The 19,944-nt window shown below is 33.6% G+C and overlaps 2 non-coding genes across 2 annotated transcripts; both read right to left on the minus strand.

Moving 5' to 3' along the window:
• Positions 1–1,627: 1,627 nt before the first annotated feature.
• LOC113607700 (small nucleolar RNA SNORD109A) lies at positions 1,628–1,691 on the minus strand. The gene has a single exon (XR_003428047.1). It is a non-coding gene; the product is annotated as a small nucleolar RNA SNORD109A (small nucleolar RNA).
• A 4,641-nt stretch (positions 1,692–6,332) lies between these two features.
• On the minus strand, positions 6,333–6,399 carry LOC113607699 (small nucleolar RNA SNORD109A). The gene has a single exon (XR_003428046.1). It is a non-coding gene; the product is annotated as a small nucleolar RNA SNORD109A (small nucleolar RNA).
• Positions 6,400–19,944: the final 13,545 nt, after the last annotated feature.

The raw sequence follows: 19,944 nt of genomic DNA on the forward strand, positions 1-19,944 counted from the left end.
GGAGAACTGGTAACAATTTAAACAGTAAATCAGCCATATGGCAGTCTCAGAATCTTTAGTTCCTCTCTGAAGTACCTAAACAGTATGTGATGCACATTTATTGAGTTGTTTACTGACGTTAAGACCTCCACAAGTGGAAGAAATTAACAACTTGATGACCATGAGCACGTAGCCCCCAGACAGTAAAGTCTGAGGATTGATAATGTTAACCCTTGTGACAACACACTGTTACCTCTTCATCAACCAATCGGAGGATTGTACACAAGCTGATCACACACACTGTGACTCCTCTCCCTCACCTTGCTTTTTAAAATCCCTCCCTAAAACCCATCTGAGAATTGGGGTCTTTTGAGCATGAGTCACTTCTTTCTCCTTGCATGGCCCTTGCATTAAAATTTTCTTGGCTCCAAGCTCTGATATTTTGATTTGTTTGTCCTCACTGTGCATTGGGTACATGAACTCAGGTTTCAAATTTATTGGCATACGTTTTTCATAAATTCCACTTATTAACATTTTAATATCCATAGAATCTCTAATGATACCCCTTTCTCACATTTCCAGATAATGGTATTTGCGTCTTCCATCCCCCCTTAATCTGGCTATAATTTTTGTCAATGTTATTCTTCTTCTCAACTGACCAGTTTTCAATTTCATTTATTTTTCTTTATAAATATATTTATTTTCTATTTTATTGATTTTGCTCTTATCTGTATGATTGCCTTTCTTTCTCTTTCTCTGGGTTTAGTTTGCTCATTTAAAATGTCTTAAGGTGGAAAATAAAGTCATTGGTTTGAGATCTTTCTTCTTTTCTAATATAGGCATTTTAGTGCTATAAATTTCCCCCTAAATACAGCTTTAGGTGCATCCCACCCATTTTGACATGTTATGTTTTAATCTTTTCCATTTCAAAATGCTGTATAATTTTCTTTGATGAATGAATATGTTAGAAATGCTAATTTCAATTTCTAATTCTTTGGAGGATTTTCAAGAGATATTCTTTATTGATTTCTAATTCCATCACATTGTGGAATTAAATTAACATGGTTTATATTAATTTAATTGTTTTAAATTTATTAAGACACAATTTATGGTCCTCCCAGTATATGAAGAATTCCAAAAGGCACATGGATGGAGCTGCTTATTTCTATTCTCTTATGTGCTGATACTAGTTGTAGCAATTCTATGCAAAAAAAAAAATTGTCAGAAAAAGTAAATATTAATTGAGAAAATGCATAAATGGTAATCATAATAAAATAAAATTTGGTCTCATGGCCATTATGTAACATCTAAATGTTCTATATTCCCTTATAATTTCCCAATATTACTGATAACACTCTTAATCTATAGTCACGATGACTTTTTAAGTTATTTATATGTTTCTATATTTAAACTTTTATTTCAATATTTATTCACAGTTAACAACAAATAGTTTAAAATATATGACACCAGAACTCTGTTTAATGTGAAACTCTAAGCATGAAGTCTGCCTAATGAAGGTATTATGACAGTGCAATTTGATAAGAGAATGGAAAAGCACGTGCATAGAGGCATCGTAAAATTACTGAGGAGGTCACCATATTGGTCCAATTTTTAAAGTGTTCTCTTCCTATGAATAGACATCCAGCTGGAACCTCTGATTAATGTCTGGAAATAATCTAGAATCCCCAGACAAGTATGCTTACCATTGATCTTGGTAAGGTAGCTCTTGACAAATTAGCATTTCTATAACTGGGTTACATTCCTACAGAGTTATTATTTGTATTAAGACAATAAATGCTTCAGCTTTAGTAAATGTTTCAGCTTTAGTTTATTGAAGCTAGCAATTTGGAAGCTGCATAAACTTCTGCAGAAACACTTCTCTCTATGGGGATGGCACAGTTTGGAATACGGTAATGTTGACACATGCAAAAATTAGAACAGAATAAATAATGTGGCAGAAATCAATTTTAAATATTTATCACTTAGATTATTGGAGCAAAAAGCAATCAACACCACAACTACATCCCATATAAGCTTGCTGTTAGGAACTTTATCTTTTCTCACTCTCCTAAGCAATATTTGTTCACATTGGAACAATACTGTTATTGTCAAGTGCTGATCTACTGATTGTATCACTCGATCTAACTATATTTTTACTTGATCTGCACTTACAATTTTTTCATTAATTTTCTCTCTCCAGTAATACTTTTTAAAAAACTTTTACTTTTTCTATTTAGGGACAACACCCATATTTCTAATATGCAAAAATTTAGCCAAACTCTCTAGATGGAATCATATTAATGCTTTCCTGCCATATATGCTTTTCCATTTTTCTTAGACCTGCTTAGCCAAACCAAGAGCGTCACTAACTTACACTCCAATCTCTATTCAATCATGCCCACTTTGCCACAGTCTCTCAATCTAATTAGCATTTTTTGTAAGTAAATAATAAGTTTACCACAAAACTAAATCTGGCCTGGAGAAATGACCTTGGATTTATCTTCACACAAATAGTATACTTAGAAAATACTGACAAGATAACCTGTGAATATTGAGGGCAAGGAGACTTTAACCTATGTTTATTGGAAATGCTTGATTTGTGGGCACACCCCAGAGTTAGGTAAGCCATGTTTGATATGTAAGTTTGAGTCGACATGACCCTAACCTTATATATACAAAGCACACTGGCAACCATATGTTCTTATTTCTCTGTGTCAAGTTCACAAACACACTCATACATACATAAACATACATCTAGGCTCTCATCTGAATAAACCACACAATGTTTATAGGGTGGTTGGTGCAAAATAAGAGTGTTTCAGTAGCTATTAGACTTTCAATGAAATGATAATAATTTTCAAGATTTACCACTAGATTAAAATTCTTTGTATTCTGTGTCATTAATCTACTACTTTAACATGACACCATAACTTATAGCTTTATATTTATTTTCTTATTTGTTCATTCTCAAGCATGAATTGCCAGCACAAAGAAATGAAAAGAAAAATCCATATACCAAATATAAATCTTCTCAAGTTATCTGGAAAGAAACACACGTAGTACCAGAATCTTAAAAATTCCTACTAGGAAGCTATCCTGAGTAATTTCTTCATGTTAACACTCTTTTAAATACAGTGTAATCAATTTTGCCCTCTCATTGTCATCTTAAATTAATTATCAGAATTTATTATTATAAATAAAATCTTGTATGATTTATCTAAACAATAGCTTTTTCAGAACATCTGAACCTTAGTATACAAATTTTGTTTTGAAATTAATAATAGTATTCAAGTGATTGGAATTGAAAGGCTGTTATGGCATGGCTGTGAGTATTTAACGTTACTGCAATGTTTGATTTACTGAAATATCTGTGTTTAAAAGAGAACTTCTTGACTTATCCTAAAGACATCAATTGTTAGTCCCCAAATAACACATTATTTAGTAGACAATATTCCTAGGAAATTTATTAGCTAACATTTGGTCTATTTTGATGGGATATTTTAAACTTTCTACTAAAATATATGTGTAGAAAAGAGCATGCAGTATAATTGTAAAGCTTAATTAATTTGCCATCCAAACAACACAGCAACTAATCAACACACACAGGTTGTAATACAAATATTACAAGCATTCCAAAAACAACCCAGGTGCCTTATTTCCATGACAATCTCCTACATGACTTTCAATGACTAACTCATTTTCAGATCATAGGTTAGTAAATACACATCAGATATGGATGTGGCAATTTCAAAATGGAAATAACTGGCAAGATAGAATACTGCATCCACAATGATATAATTACATGCTAATGTAATAATCAGTGAAAATGGAATATTCACTAAATTATGCCACCCTCTGGGCCATTAGAGAGATACAAAATTATTCCAAAGTAATAAAATATATTCAAAGTATTTTTTATCATATGGAATCAAGTTAGAAATCAGTAATAAAAATCGATAGAAAAAGTCCAGCTGTTTGGAAATTAAGCAATGTCCTTCTAATAATCCATAATTCAAAAATAAATCAATATGAAATTAGAAAATACATTTATGTGAGGAATAAGAAGGATGAAGAATGCCAAACTTGTGCTCTTGTGACTTATAAGGAAGTTTAGAGTAAAAAGCAATATATGAGAATTGAAGAAGGCTGAAAATCAATAGATTATATATCACAAGAGCTAGATCAAGGAGACTGAATCAAGCTCCAGAAGAGTAAAGAAAAATTAATGAGATTAAGGGCAGAAAAACACCAAAATAGAAAGCAGACAGGTAATCGGAAATATTAACAAATATTAGTAATTTGAAATAGTTAGTATGATTGAAACCCTCCTGGCAAGATTAATCAAGAATTAGAGATAACACAAAATGCTTAATCTAAAAGACATACTGCTATTTTAAAAACAAAATACCTAAAAAATAAAGACTTACAAAATAAGAAGAGCATATTACTAACACAACAATGAATTTGATGTTTCAAATAAAATGTTCATCTGATTAGTAAGAATCTTGTGCAAATGATGTAGTCACAAAGAGAAAAAAATTATACAGTTCATTTTTATAAACTTAAAAAAAACATAAAAATAAAGTACATTTTTCAGAAGGAGCAGCATTTGGGGAGAAGAGGTTGGAGCTGGTCATAAGGAAGGGTTTTATTATGCCAGTCCTATTCTGCTTCTGTGTCTGAATCCTGTACTATTGTAGAGTAATAATATGGGCAATTTACTGAATATATATTATGCATCAATATAGTGTTATACTCTTTGGATTGAGACAGTATCCCTGACTTCATGGCTCTGTGAATCTACTAATAGTAACAAATATGCAAAAAAGGGTTTGCGAGAAGACATTTTTAAAAGTAAAAACATGTCTCATTTTTCCTGCTATTCATGTGCTTGCTCCAAAGCTTGTTAATGATCAAGGTTCTAGAGTTCATTTCAATATCTGGCTAAACCAATTTCCTTTTTTGATCTATGACTATTTTTTTTAGTTATTATCAACTCTTTAGAATTATCTCTATGGTTCTATAGAATAAATATAAATAAACAATACATAATAAATATAAACATAAGTACTTCTTGATAGAATGTGTGACAGAACTTTGTCAAGAAAAATGTTTACCTGTCCTTAGGGCATTCATCTCAAAGTACCAGGTAACACATAATCTTCAACATAGCTTGCCAGGAAATATATAGACCACTCTTTTTAGTGATGCATATTTCAACTTTCAGAAATAATGATGCCATATGTGATATTTCATATTTCTCCATTTGATATCTCTAACATAATACCTTTTCTTTTTAGCCCAACACAGTATTGAAAACTGAACTATTTTGGGTTTCAAAAGAATATGGCAACGTTTATTGTATAAAAACTTCATGGTCTTAAAGAGATCTAACAAAATTTCTCATACAACTTTCCATGTTGCAAAAATGAGAAACAACTAATTTATGCCAATCCACAAATATTAAAGTAGAAACAAAAAAGCAATGCAGTGTGACCACAAATGCCTATGAATAATTGAGCCTGTGTCCTGAAATCCCAACAATAAAACAGATGAGGAAAATCTGATAATATTTTGGAAGATTCCGATTTTACTACAATAATTTTTTGATCCACTATGAAATTACCAAAAATTCTCTAAAATTCTACATTTTTCCATCAAAGCAGAAAAGAGTTAAAATGAAAGAAGAAATTATAAAGATTCAATAATGTAAGTGACCTTAGTGAGGGTCTCAAATAGAAAAAGGACACATCATCAAAATATTCTCAAATAAGCCTCTAAAAAGATAAACAGAGAGACCTCAGGACCTGGCACAGAGCATATGAAATATGAATTTCAAATAGCTACTCACCCCTGTCCTCTGAATTGGAAGACCTGATTCCAGTCCTTCTATTTCCGCAAAACATAACAAAAAGAAAAGCAGAGTCTTAGAAAATATTCAGTAGTAAAAATAACAAAGAACTAAAATTTGGTACCATTACCATTATTTACTGTACACATGCAGTGTTTCCTTCTTTTAGTTCAACATTACTGAGACTTTCAGTACCCATCACAGTTGCTTGTCCCCTTCTTAATTCAATCCTTTTCATTTTCTAATTCATTACACAAGAACATATTTCCCATATACATGTATATATAGTCATATTTATGACTCTGTTCAAAGTGACCAAAATAAAGCAAAATGGATCACTGATCATAAAGGTACATACTGCCTTATAAGATAGGACACTAATGCCCTTTTCTGTGAGAAAGAAAAAAGCATGCTAACAGTGGCATTATGTTGTTACTCAGGGGTCACCAAATAGAGCCAGGCTCTGAGAGTCTTATTTGTCTTATTAGAGGGGCATTCATATGGACCTCAGATTGACATCTGGAATGAGTCCTTCAGCATCCTCAGACAGTTGTGCTCATCATTGATCCAGACAAGCACCCTCCCAACAAATAAGCATTTCCACAGCCAGGCTTATTTCCTTCAGGCTTATCTACTGCACTATGAATAAAGAACAGTACATGGTAGAGTAGACATCCTATTTAGTACCTGAATAATGGAATTCTTATATATATAACTGGAAAAAAGTGACCTTGGATTGTTCTAATAAAATTAGATAAAATCCATTGGGAAAACACAGAAAAACTTAATCAACTAAAAATTTGAAGAGTAATTAGTGTAGCAAAGTTATATGTAGTATAATTACAGTACAAATATAAGTAGAAGCATCTATGTTCTGAATGTTCCAGATATAGATTAAAAATATCAATGTTTAGCACACTTGTATTTAACTACAAGATTATTGTCATTCAATACAAAATAGTGAAAAAAGGAATTACAGCAATGACTCTCCAAAATTATTCAGGTTACTTTTAAAAAACGTTTTAAAAAGGGAAGAAACAATAATGAGAATTCCTTGAACTATGTAGAGACATTCACAAGAAAAAATATATCTATCATAAAAATATTCTTCCTTGAGTCTCTGAACGATCTCACATTGACTACTGACATCACTAGTCATAAAACACATAAGAATTTTGAATGTACCAGAGTAGCTGCTCACTTTTCTTCCCTGAAAATAACTTGTTCACTTGAAAGAAGAGTAACTTGTTCTAGTTTTTGACCTGCAGCAAAATATCACAAAGAAAATAGATCAGATCATACAATGAATTAAATTAATTAAAAATAAAGCATAACATTGGTTCCATTTTAATTAATCATATAGGCTTTCCTTGCCAGAAACATCACAGTTGCTTCATCCATTGTCACCATTGCCATTTCATTTATCCACTTGTTTCCTCTCTGAGTTTTTTACTTTTTGCAAATTGCCTATAATCCTCTGTACTGAACTATGCAAATAAGTGACACAGCAGTTATCTCAAATGGAAAATTCTAAAGTTGTATTCCATCCAATAAAGACTTTATAAATATCTTATGATGTAAAAGTACCTCTGACTTAAAAATGCAAGACACATGGTAAGAGTATTGTGCTATTATTGAGGAGGTTAAAAATTAAGCCAGTTCTGAGAGTGTTGTCTTATTAGAAGGCCACTCAGCAGGATCTCAGTAACCTTGATACTTATGCTCATCCTTGATCCAGACAGGACAACTACCAACAAATAAGCGTTCCTTACACACACTAATGCTCTTGACAATTTACCACTTTCATCCAACTTGTAGTGGAAAATGGCACAGGTAGACATTTGACTTGATTTTAGTAACACTGGTTATAATGGCAACTCGGGAAGCTTCCCAGTATTCTTCTGTCTAGAATGATACATGAAGTGATATTGCACTGGGGCAATTTTCAATGCTGATATATTTATCCAGTATGATAGAAACAAAGAAAGAGTAGTTAACTGTGAACTTGGGTAATATCACTTAAAAGATTATTAAAGTATGCAAAGTATAAAATATGATACTCCTTTTATCCAATAGATCTGTACTCCCTAGCCACAGAATATATGTGTTCATATAGAAATCATAGGATAAAAAAAAACCCACAAAACAACCAGGAAACAATTAACAAAGTGGCAATAAGTACATAACTATCAATAATTACTTTAATTGTAATAGACTGAATGTTCCATGCAAAAGACATAGAATGGCACTGAGTAGATACAAAAAAAGACCCATATATATGCTGCCTACAAGAGACTCATTTCACATCTAAAGATACACACAGACTGAAAATGAGGAATGAAAAAATGTATTCAATGCAAATGGAAACAAAAGAAATCTGGAGTAGCAATACTTGTATCAGGCAAAATAGACAATAAAACAAATACTGTAACAAGAAACAAAGAAGGACATTATATAATGATTAAGTGATCAACCTAGTAATAAGATATAACAATTGAAAATATCTATGCACACGACATAGGACCATCTAAATACATAAAGCATATATTAACGAACATAAAGAAAGAAACTGACAGTAACATAATAATAGTACAGGACTTTAACACCACACTTACCTCAATGGACAGATCAACCATACAGAAAATCAATAAGGAAACACTAAGCTTAAATGAAACATTATATCAGGTGGCCTTAATAGATATATGTAGAACATTCCATAAAAAAGCAACAGAATAAACATTATTTTCAAATGCACATGGAACATTCTGCAGGATAGATCACATGCTAGGCCACAAAACAAGTCTCAATAAATTTAAGAAAATTGAAATCAGATCAAGCATTTTTTGCAACCACAGTGATATGACACAAGAAATCAATTACAAGAAAAAAATAGCAAAAATTCAAAAACATGGAGTCTAAACAATATGCTACTAAATAGCCAAAGAGGTACTAAAAATATACCTGGAGACAAATGAAAACATAAAAACAATTTTCCAAAATCTTTGCAGCAAAAGCAGTTCTAAGAGGGAAGTTTATAGTAGGCTATACAAACTTACTTTAGAAAACCAACAAACAAATCTCAGAGAATAACCTTACACCTAAAGGAACTAGAAAAAGAGCAAACAAACCCAAAAGTTATTAAAAGAAATAACATAAGAGCAGAAATTAAAAAACATAGAGACTAAGAAACAATAGAAAATTCAATGAGACAAAGAATCATCAAGAAAGAAAGAGAGCAGACCCAAATAAATAAAATCAGTAATAAAAATGAAAAGTTACAATCAGCACCACAGAAATACAAAAGGTCATAGAGATTACTATGAACAACTATACACCAATAAAATGGAAAACCTAGAAGAAATGAATAAATTCCTAAAAACATACAATCTGCCAAGATTGAATCAGGAAAAAATAGAAAGTATAAACACCCAATTACCAGTAATAAAATTGAATCATTAATGTTAAAACTCCTAACAAACAAAAGTCAAGGACTAGATGGCTTCACAGGTGAATTCTACTAAACATTTAAAGAATAGTTAATGCTCATCCTTCTCAAACTATTTCAAAAAATTGAAGAGGAAAGTACGTTTTCAAACCCATTCTACAAGGCCAGCATCACCTTGATACCAAAATCAGACAAAGACAATATAAAAAAAGGAAAATTACAGGTCAATATAACTGATGAACATAGATGTAAAAATTCCCAAAAATATATTAGCAAACTGATTTCAACAATACACCAAAAGGATCACACTTGACCATAATCAAGTGGGATTTATCCCAGGGATGCAAGGATGGTTCAATATTAACAAATCAATCAATGTGATACTCCTCATTATCAAATTGAGGAATAAAAATCATATGACCTTCTCAATAGATACAGAGAAAGCTTTTGACAAAATTCAACATCTATTTAATATAAAATACCAACAAATTAGGTATAGAGGGAACATAACATAATAAAGGCCATTTATGACAAACCCACAGCTAACATCTTATTCAATGGTGAAAAATTAAAATCATCATCTCTAAGATAAGGAGCAAGGCAGGGATGCCCATTCTTACCACTTTTATTTAGCATAGTATTGGAATATCTAGCCACAGCAATCAGACAAAAAAAAAAAGGAAATTAAATTGGGAAGAAGTAAATCTGTCACTGTTTGTAGATGACAGGATACTATATATAAAAAATCCTAGGGGGCTTCCCTGGTGGCGCAGTGGTTGGGAGTCCACCTGCCGATGCAGGGGATGCGGGTTCGTGCCCCGGTCCGGGAAGATCCCACATGCCGCGGAGCGGCTGGGCCCATGAGCCATGGCCTCTGAGCCTGCACGTCCGGAGCCTGTGCTCTGCAATGGGAGAGACCACAACAGTGAGAGGCCCACATACAGAAAAAAAAAGTCCTAAAGATTCCACCAAACAACTACTAGAACTCTTCTATGACTTCAATAAAGTTGAAGGATATAAAATTCACACACACAAATCTGTTGTATTTATATACACTGATAACAAGCTATCAGAAAGAGAAATTATGAAAACAGTCATTTACAATTGCATCAAAAAAATAACATACCCAGGCATAAATCTAACCATGGAAGTAAAAGATTTATACTAAAAAATCTATAAGACATTGATGAAAAATCTTGAAGATGACATAAATAAATGGAAATATACTCCTTGCTTATAGATTGGAAGAATTAATATTTTTAAAATGACCATAGTACCCAAGCCAAACTTAGATTCAATTCAATCCCTATCAAAATACCAATGGCATTTTTTACAGAACAAGAAGAAATAATTCTAAAATTTTATTTAAACCTTAAAAAAAAGCCAAAACAATCTTTAGGAAAAGAACAAAGCTAGAAGTATCATGGTACCTAATTTCAAACTATAATACAAAGCTACAGTAATCAAAACAGTATGGTACTGGCACAAAAACAGACACAGAGGTCAACTGAACAAAATACAGAGCCCAGAAATAAGCCCATGCTTATATGATAAATTAATCTACAACAAAGGAAGAAAGAATATACAGTGGAGGAAAAGAGAGCCTCTTCAATAAATGTTTTTTGGAAAACCAGACAGTTACATGCAAAAGAATAAAAATGGACCACTTCCTCACATCATATACAAAAATAAAAATATTAATTAAAGACTTAAATGTAAAAGCACAAACCATAAAAATCCTAGAAGAAAACCTAGACAATACATTCTTTGACATCATTCTTAACAATGTTTTTTTGGATTTGTCTCAGGCAAGGTATAAAAAGCCAAAAAAAAAAAAAAAGGGTGGGTGGGACTACATTAAACTAAAAGCTTTTGCATAGTGAAGAAAACTATCAACACAATGAAAAGGCAGCCTAATAAATAGTAGAAGATATTTTCAAATGATATATCTGATAAGAAGTTAATATCAAAAGTATGTAACAAACTCATACAACTGAACATCAAAAAAATGAAACCACCCAATTAAAAAACGAGCAGAGGATCTGAACAGCCATTTTTCCGAAGAAGATATACAGATGGACAACAGATACATAAAAAGATGCTCAACATTATTAAACACCAGGGAAATGCAATTTAAAAACATGAGATACCACCTCACACCTATCAGAATGACATTAAATAATCAAAATGACAACAAATAAGCATTGGTGAGTATGTGGTGAAAAATGAACTCTTGGGACTTCCCTGGTGGCACAGTGGTTAAGAATCTGCCTGCCAATACAGGCGACATGGGTTTGAGACCTGGTCCGGGAAGATCCTACATGCAGTGGAGCAGCTAAGTCCGTGCACCACAACTACTGAGCCTGTGCTCTAGAGCCCATGAGCCACAACTACTGAGCCTGTGTGCCACAACTACCGAAGCCCACACACCTAGAGCTTGTGCTCTGCAACAAGAGAAGACAATTCAATGAGAAGCCTGCACACTGCAGTGAAGAGTAGCCCATGCTCACCATAACTAGAGAAAGCCTGTGCCCAGCAATAAAAACCTAATGCAGCCAAAAAATAAAGAAATTTATTTTTAAAAATCATTGAAAAAATAAAGAAAAGTGAACCCTCATGCACTGTTGGTGGGATTGCAAATTGGGGCAGCCACTATGGAAAACAGTATGGAGGTTCCTCAAGATATTTAAAATACAACTGTTATATAATCCAGCAATTTAACTTCTGAGTATTTACATAAAGAAAAAAAAACCTCTAATTCAAAAAAATATAGATGTAGTCCAATATTTATTGCAGCATTATTTATATAGCCAAGATGTGGAAACAGTATAAGTGTCCATTGATAGGTGAATGAATAAAAACAATATGGTATATGTATGCAATGGAATATTATTCATCCATAAAAAGAATGAAATCTTGACATTTATGAAAACATGGATGGACCTATAGGGCATTATGCTAAGTGAATTAAGTCAAATAGATAAAGACAAATACCATATGATCTCAATTATCTTTGGACTCAATTAACAATACAAACAAAAAACCAAAATAAAAACAGAGTCACAGATACAGAGAAAAAAATGGGTGGTTTCCAGAGGGATGATGGGTGGGGGATGGGCAAAATAGGTGAAGGGAATTAAGAGGTATAAATTTTCAATTATAAACTAAATAAACCACTGGAATGTAGTATATAGCATAAGGAATATGGTCAATAACATTGTAATAAATTTATATGAGGACAAATTGTTACTAGATTTATTGTGATTATTTCATAATGTATGTAATAAACGTCAAATGACTGTTAGTACACCCGATACTAATATAATATTATACACCAATTGTATTTCAATAAAAAATAAAATATATTAAAAGCTACAGTGACACCATTTTATGTAAGGGACTTGAGCATCCCAGGATTCTATTATCCTCATGGGTCCTGGAAAAAATCCCCTGTGAACACCGAGGGGCAACTGTACTTACTGCTCTGAAGCTAGCATGGTTGCTGAATGCTTATTCAGAAAATATCTTCACAGGAGTGGAATGGCTATTCAAGGGCTGAGCTGCCCAGCTCAGTCTTTCAGATGTCTCATGTGGTGAGAGCTGAACTGACCTGAGGGAGCCAGCAGCCTGGATGCAAGGCTGATGGTGGAGTAGAAGGACCTGATCTCACCTACTCTCATGAAAACACCAAAATCACAAAAAACTGCTGAACAACCATTGACAAAAAAACCTGGAACCTAGAGAAAGGATATTCTACTTCTGAAGAGGAAGCCACAACAAGATGGTAGGACAGGCACATTCATGATACAATCAAATCCCATAGCCACCAAGTGGGTGACCCACAAACTGGAAAATAATTATACTGAAGAGGTTCTCCCACAAGAGTGAGAGTTCTGAGCCCCATGTCAGGCTCCCTAGTCTGGGGTCTGGCATTGGGTTGAGGAGCCCCCACAGCATTTGGCTTTGGAGACCAGTGGGGCTCGATTGCAGGAATTCCACAAGTTTTGGGGAAACAGAAACTACACTCTTGGAGGGTGCACATAAACTCTTGTGTACACCAGGACCAGGGGAAAAAGGAGTGACTTCAGAGGAGCCTGGGCCAGACCTACCTGCTGGACTTGTAGGGTCTCCTGAGGAGGCCTGAGGTGACTGTGGCTCACTAAGGTGACAAGGACACTGGTGGTGGAGGTACTGGGGAGTACTCATTGGCATGAGCTGTTCTAGAGACCATTTAGATATCAAGATGTGACCCCACCCAAGAGCCCTTAGGCTCCAGTGCTAGGATGCCTCAGGCCAAACAACCAACAGGGCCAGAACACAACTCCACCCATTAGCAGATAAGCTACTTAGAGTCTTTCTGAGGCCACAGCCACCACTAAACACACACCTTGTCATGGCCCTGTCCACCAGAGAGACAAAACCCAGCTTCACCCATCAGAGGGCAGGCACCAGTCCCTCTAACCAGGTAGCCTGAACAAGCCTCATCCACAAGGGGGCAGACACCAGAAGCAAGAGGAACTACAATCTTGCAGCCTGCTGATTAGTTAGACAAAATAAGATGGCAGAGGAATATGTTCCAGATGAAGGAACAAGATAAAACTCCAGAGGAACAACTAAGTGAAGGGGAGATAGGAAACGTACCTGAAAAAGGATTCAGACTAATGATAATAAAGATGATCCAAGATATCAGAAAAAGAATAGAGGCATGGACTGAGAAGATACAAGAAATGTTTAATGAAGAGCTAGAACATATAAAGAAAAAATAGAGATGAACAATAAAATAATTGAAATGAAAAATACACCAGAAGGAATCAATAGCAGAATAAATGAGGCAGAAGAACAGATAAATGAGCTGGAAGACAGAAAGGTGGAAATCACTTCTGCAGAACAGAATAAAGAAAAAAGAGCAAAAAAAAATAAGGACAGTTTAAGAGGTCTCTGGGACAACATTAAATGCACCAACATTCACATTATATGGGTCCCAGAAGGAGAAGAGAGAAAGGGCCTGAGAAAATACTTGAAGAGAAAATAGCTGAAAATTTCCCTAACAAGGGAAAGAAAACAATCACCCAATTCCAGCAAATGCAGAGAGTCCCAGGCAGGATAAACGCAAGGAGGAACATGTGGAGACACATATTAATCAAACTGAAAAAAAATAAACACAAAGAGAAGATATTAAAAGTAACAAGGGAAAAACAACAAATAACATATAAGGGAATTCCCATAAGGTTATTAGCTGACATTTTAGCAGAAACTCTGCAGGCCAGAAGGGAGTGGCATGATATATTTCAAGTGATAAAAGGGAAAAACCTACAACAAATAATACTCTACCATCAAGGCCCTCATTCAGATTCAACAGAGAAATCAAAAGATTTACAGACAAGCAAATGCCAAGAGAATTCAGCACCAGCAAACCAGCTTTACAACAAATGCTAAAGGAAGTTCTCTAGGTGGAAAAGAAAAGGTCACAACTAGAAACAAAATAATTACAAATGGGAAAGCTCACTGGTAAAGGCAAAGAAAAAGTAAAGGTAGGAAATCATCCACATACAAATATGATATCAAAATGAGCAATTATGAGGAGTGTACAAATGCAGGATATTGAAAATGTGTTGAAAATTAAAAGACCAGCAACTTAAAACAATCTTTTGTATATATAGACTGCTATATCAAAACCTCGTGGTAATGACAAACCAAAAAACTACAATAGATACACACATTAAAGAAAAAGGAATACAAATACAACACTAAATGTAGTCATCAAAAAGAAGAGAAAGGAACAAAAGAGGAAGAGAAGAAAAAAACCCTACAAAAACAAATCCAAAACAATAAACAAAATGGCATCATGAACAAACATATCAGTAATTGTCTTAAATGTAAATGGATTAAATGCTCCAACCAAAAGACACAAACTGGCTGAATGGACACAAGAACAAAACCTGTATATATGCTGTCTACAAGAAACCCACTTCAGATCTAGGAACACATACAGACTGAAAGTGAGGGAATGGAAAAAGTTATTGCATGCAAACGGAAATCAAAAGAAAGATGCCATAGCAATACTCATATCAGATAAAATAGACTTAAAGACTGTTACAAGAGACAAAGAAGGACACTATATAATGACCAAGGGATCAATCCAAGAAGAATATATAACATTTGTAAATATATATGCACCCAACATAGGAGCATCTCAATATATAAGACAAATGCTAACAGCCATAAAAAGAGAAATTGACAGTAACACAATAATAGTGGGGGACTTTAACATCCCCCCTTACATCAATGGACAGACCATCCAGACAGAAAAGCATTAAGGAAACATAGGCATTAAGTGACACATTATACACTTAATTGATATTTATAGAGCATTCCATCCAAGCATAAAACACATTCTTTTCAAGTGCACATGGAACATTCTCCAGGATAGATAATATCTTGGGCCAAAATTTGAGCCTCAGTAAATTTAAGAAAATTGAAATCATATCAAGTATCTTTTCCACCCACAATGCTATGAGATTAGAGATCAAGTACAAGAAAAAAAACTGTAAAAAACACAAATATGTGGAGGCTAAAAAAATGCTACTAAACAACCAATGGATCACTGAAGAAATCAAAGAGGAAATCAAAAAATACTTAGAGGCAAACAAAAAAGAAAACACCACGATCCAAAACTTATGGGACACGGGAAAAGCATTTCTAACAGAGAAGTTTATAGCAATACGATCTAACCTCAGGAAACAAGAAAAATCCCAAATGAATTATGTAACCTTACACCTAAAGCAACTAGAGAAAAAATAACAAACAAAACTCAGAGTTAGTAGATGGAAAGAAATCATAAAGATCAAGGCAGAAATAATTGAAATAGAGCCAAGGAAACAGTAGCAAAGATCAATGAAACTAAAATCTGGTTCTTTGAGAAGATAAACAAAATTGATAAACCTTTAGCCAGACTCATTAAGAAAAAGGGGGAGATGATTCAAATCAATAAAATTAGGAAGGAGAAAGGAGAAGTTACACCTGACACTACAGAAATACAGAGGATCATAAGAGACTACTACAAGAAAATATACACCAATAAAATGGAGAACCTAGAAGAAATAGACAAATTCTTCGAAAGGTACAACCTTCCAAGACTGAATCAGGAAGAAATAGAAAATATTAAAAGACCAATAACAAGTACTGAAATTGAAATTGTGATGAAAAATCTTCCAACAAACAAAAATCCAGGACCAGATAGTTTCACAGGCGAATTCTATCAAACTTTTACAGAAGAGTTAACATCTATCCTTTTGAAACTCTTCCAAAAACTTGCAGAGGAAAGAACACTCCCAAGCTCATTCTACGAGGCCACCATCACCCTGATACAAAAGCCAGACAAGGATACCACAAAAAAGGAAAATTATAGGCCAAATCACCAAGGAACATAGATGCAAAAATCCTCAACAAAAATACTAGCAAACCAAATCCAACAATACATAATAAAGGATCATACACCATGATCAAATGGGATGTTTCCAAGGCATTCAAGAATTTTTCAATATCCACAAATCCACAGCTTTCAAAAGAAAGCTGGAGTAGCAATACTCATATCAGACAAAATAGACTTTAAAATAAAGACTGTTACAAGAGACAAAGAAGGACACTACATAATGATCAAGGGATCAATCCATCAATCAGTGTGATGCACCACATTAACAAATTGAAGGAAAAAAATATGATCATCTCAATAGAAGCAAAAATATAATTTGACAAAGTTCAACACTCATTTATGATAATAACTCTCCAGAAAGTGGGCAGAGAGGGAACCTACCTCAACATAATAAAGGCCATATATGACAAACCCATAGCTAACATCATACTTAATGGTGAAAAGCTGAAAGCATTTCCTGTAAGATCAGTAACAAGACAAGGATGTCCACTTTCACCAATTTTATTCAACATAGTTTTGGAAGTCATAGCCATGGCAATCAGAGAAGAAAAAGAAATAATTGAAAAGAAGAAGTAAATCTGTCACTGCTTACAGATGCATGACACTATACATAGAAAATCCTAAAGATGCTAGCAGAAAACTACTAGTGCTCATCAATGAATTCAGTAAAGTTGCAGGATACAAAATTAACACACTGAAATCTGTTGCATTTCTATACACTAGCAAGGAATGATGAGAAATTAAGGAAGCAATCCCCTTTACCACTGCATCAAAAAGAATAAAATACCTAGGAATAAACCTATCTAAGGAGGCAAAAGGCCTGTATTCAGAAAAATATATGATGCTGATAAAAGAAATCGAAGATGACACATACAGGTGGTAAGATATACCATGTTCTTGGATTGGAAGAATCAATATTGTCAAAATGACTATACTACCCAAGGTAATTTACAGATTCAATGTAATCCTTATCAAATTACCCATGACATTTTTTCCAGATCTAGAACAAAAAAATCTTAAAATTTGTATGGAAACATAAAAGACTCAAATATCCAAAGCAATATTGAAAAAGAAAAAAGGAGCTGGAGGAATCAGCCTCCCTGACTTCAGACTATACTACAAGGCTACAGTAATCAAAACAGTTTGGTACTGGCACAAAGACAGACTTATAAATCAATGGAACAGGATAGAAAGCCCAGAAATAAACCCATACACCTATGGTCAACTTATGTATGCCAAAGTAGGCAAGACTATACAATGGAGAAAAACCAGCCTCTTCAATAAGTGGTGCCATACAGTTACATGTAAAAGAGTGAAATCAGAACATTCTCTAACACCATACACAAAAATAAACTCAAAATGGATTAAACACCTAAATGTATGACAAGATATTATAAAACTCTTAGAGGGAAATATAGGCAGAACATTCTTTGACATAAATTGCAGCAATATCTTTTGGGACCCATCACCTAGAGTAATGAAAATAAAAATAAACAACTAAGACCTAATTAAGCATAAATGCTTTTTCACAGCAAGGGAAACCATAAACAAAATGAAAAGACCATCCACAGAATGGGAGAAAATATTTGCGAATGATGCAACTGACAAGGGCTTAGTTTCCAAAATATACAAACAACTCAGGCAGCTCAATATAAAAAAACAAACAACACAATAACACAAATGGGCTGAAGATGTAAATAGACATTTCTCCAAAGAAGACATACAGATGGCCAAAAAGCACGTGAAAAAATGCTCAACATTGCTAATTATTACAGAAATACAAATTAAAACTACAGTGAAGTATCACTTCACACCAGTTAGAAAAGCCTTCATGAAAATGTCTATTAACAATAAATGCTAGAGAGGGTGTGGAGAAACGGGAATCCTCCTACACTGTTGGTAGGAATATAAATTGGTATGGCCACTATGGAGACTAGTATGGAAGTTCCTTAAAAATTAAAAGTAGAGGTACCATATGATCCAACAATCCCACTACTGAGCATATATCCCGAGAATATATATCCATAATCTGGAAAGATACATACACCCCAATGTTCATTGCAGCACTATTTACAATACCCAAGACATGGAAACAACCTAAATGTCCATTGACAGATGAATGGATAAAGAAGATGTGATATATATATATATATATATACACACACACACACACACAATAGAATATTACTCAGCCATAAAAAAGTATGAAATAATGCCACTTTCAGCAATATGGATGAACCTAGAGATTAGCATACTGAGTAAAGTAAGTCAGACAGAGAAAATTATCACATGTTATCACTTATATATGGAATCTAAAACATTATAAAAATGAACTTATTTACAAAACAGAAACAGGTTCACAGACTTAGAAAACAAACTTATGGTTACCAAAGGGGAAATGTGGGGGGAGGGATAAATTAGGAGTTTGGGATTAACAGATATACTCACTACTATATATAAAATAGATAATCAACAAGACCTACTGTATAACACAGGGAACACTACTCAATACTCTGTAATAATCTGTATGGGAAAAAATGTGAAAAATAATAGATATAAGTATATGTATAACTAAATCACTCTGCTGTACACCTGAAACTAACACAACATGGTAAATCAACAATACTTCAATATGAAATAAAATTTTAAAAATAAAATAAAAGCTACAATAATTTAAAAAGTATGTTACCAGCATAAAGACAAATATATAGATCAATTGAATAGAATAGTGAGCCCATAAATAAACCCACAGATATATATTCAACAGACCTTCAACAAGGGAACTAAGAATACACAATGGAAAAATCGTCTCTTCAACCAGGGGTGTTGGGAAAACTCCATCACCACACGCAAAAGCATGAAACTGGACCCCTAACTTATACCACTCACAAATGTTAACACAAAATGTATTAAAGACTTAAACATAAGACCTGAAACCATAAAATTCCTAGAAGAAAACATGGGTAAAATGGTTCTTGATGTTGGTTTTGGCCATAAATTTTTGATATGATACTAAAAGTGCAGGCAACAAAAGTAAAACTAAACAAGTAGGACTACATCAAATTGAAAAGCTTCTGCACAGCAAAGGAAACAACTAGTAAATTGAAAAGACAACCTACAGAATGGGAGAAAATATTTTCAAACCATGTATGTGATAAATGATGAATACACAAATATATAAGGAACTTGTACAACTCAATAGCAATCATCATCATTCAATTAAAAATGGGCAAAAGA

This window comes from Aethalodelphis obliquidens, unplaced genomic scaffold, assembly GCF_003676395.1.
Source record: "Aethalodelphis obliquidens isolate GAN/ISIS:26980383/991018 unplaced genomic scaffold, ASM367639v1 scaffold49, whole genome shotgun sequence".
Classification (NCBI taxonomy): Eukaryota; Metazoa; Chordata; class Mammalia; order Artiodactyla; family Delphinidae; genus Aethalodelphis; species Aethalodelphis obliquidens.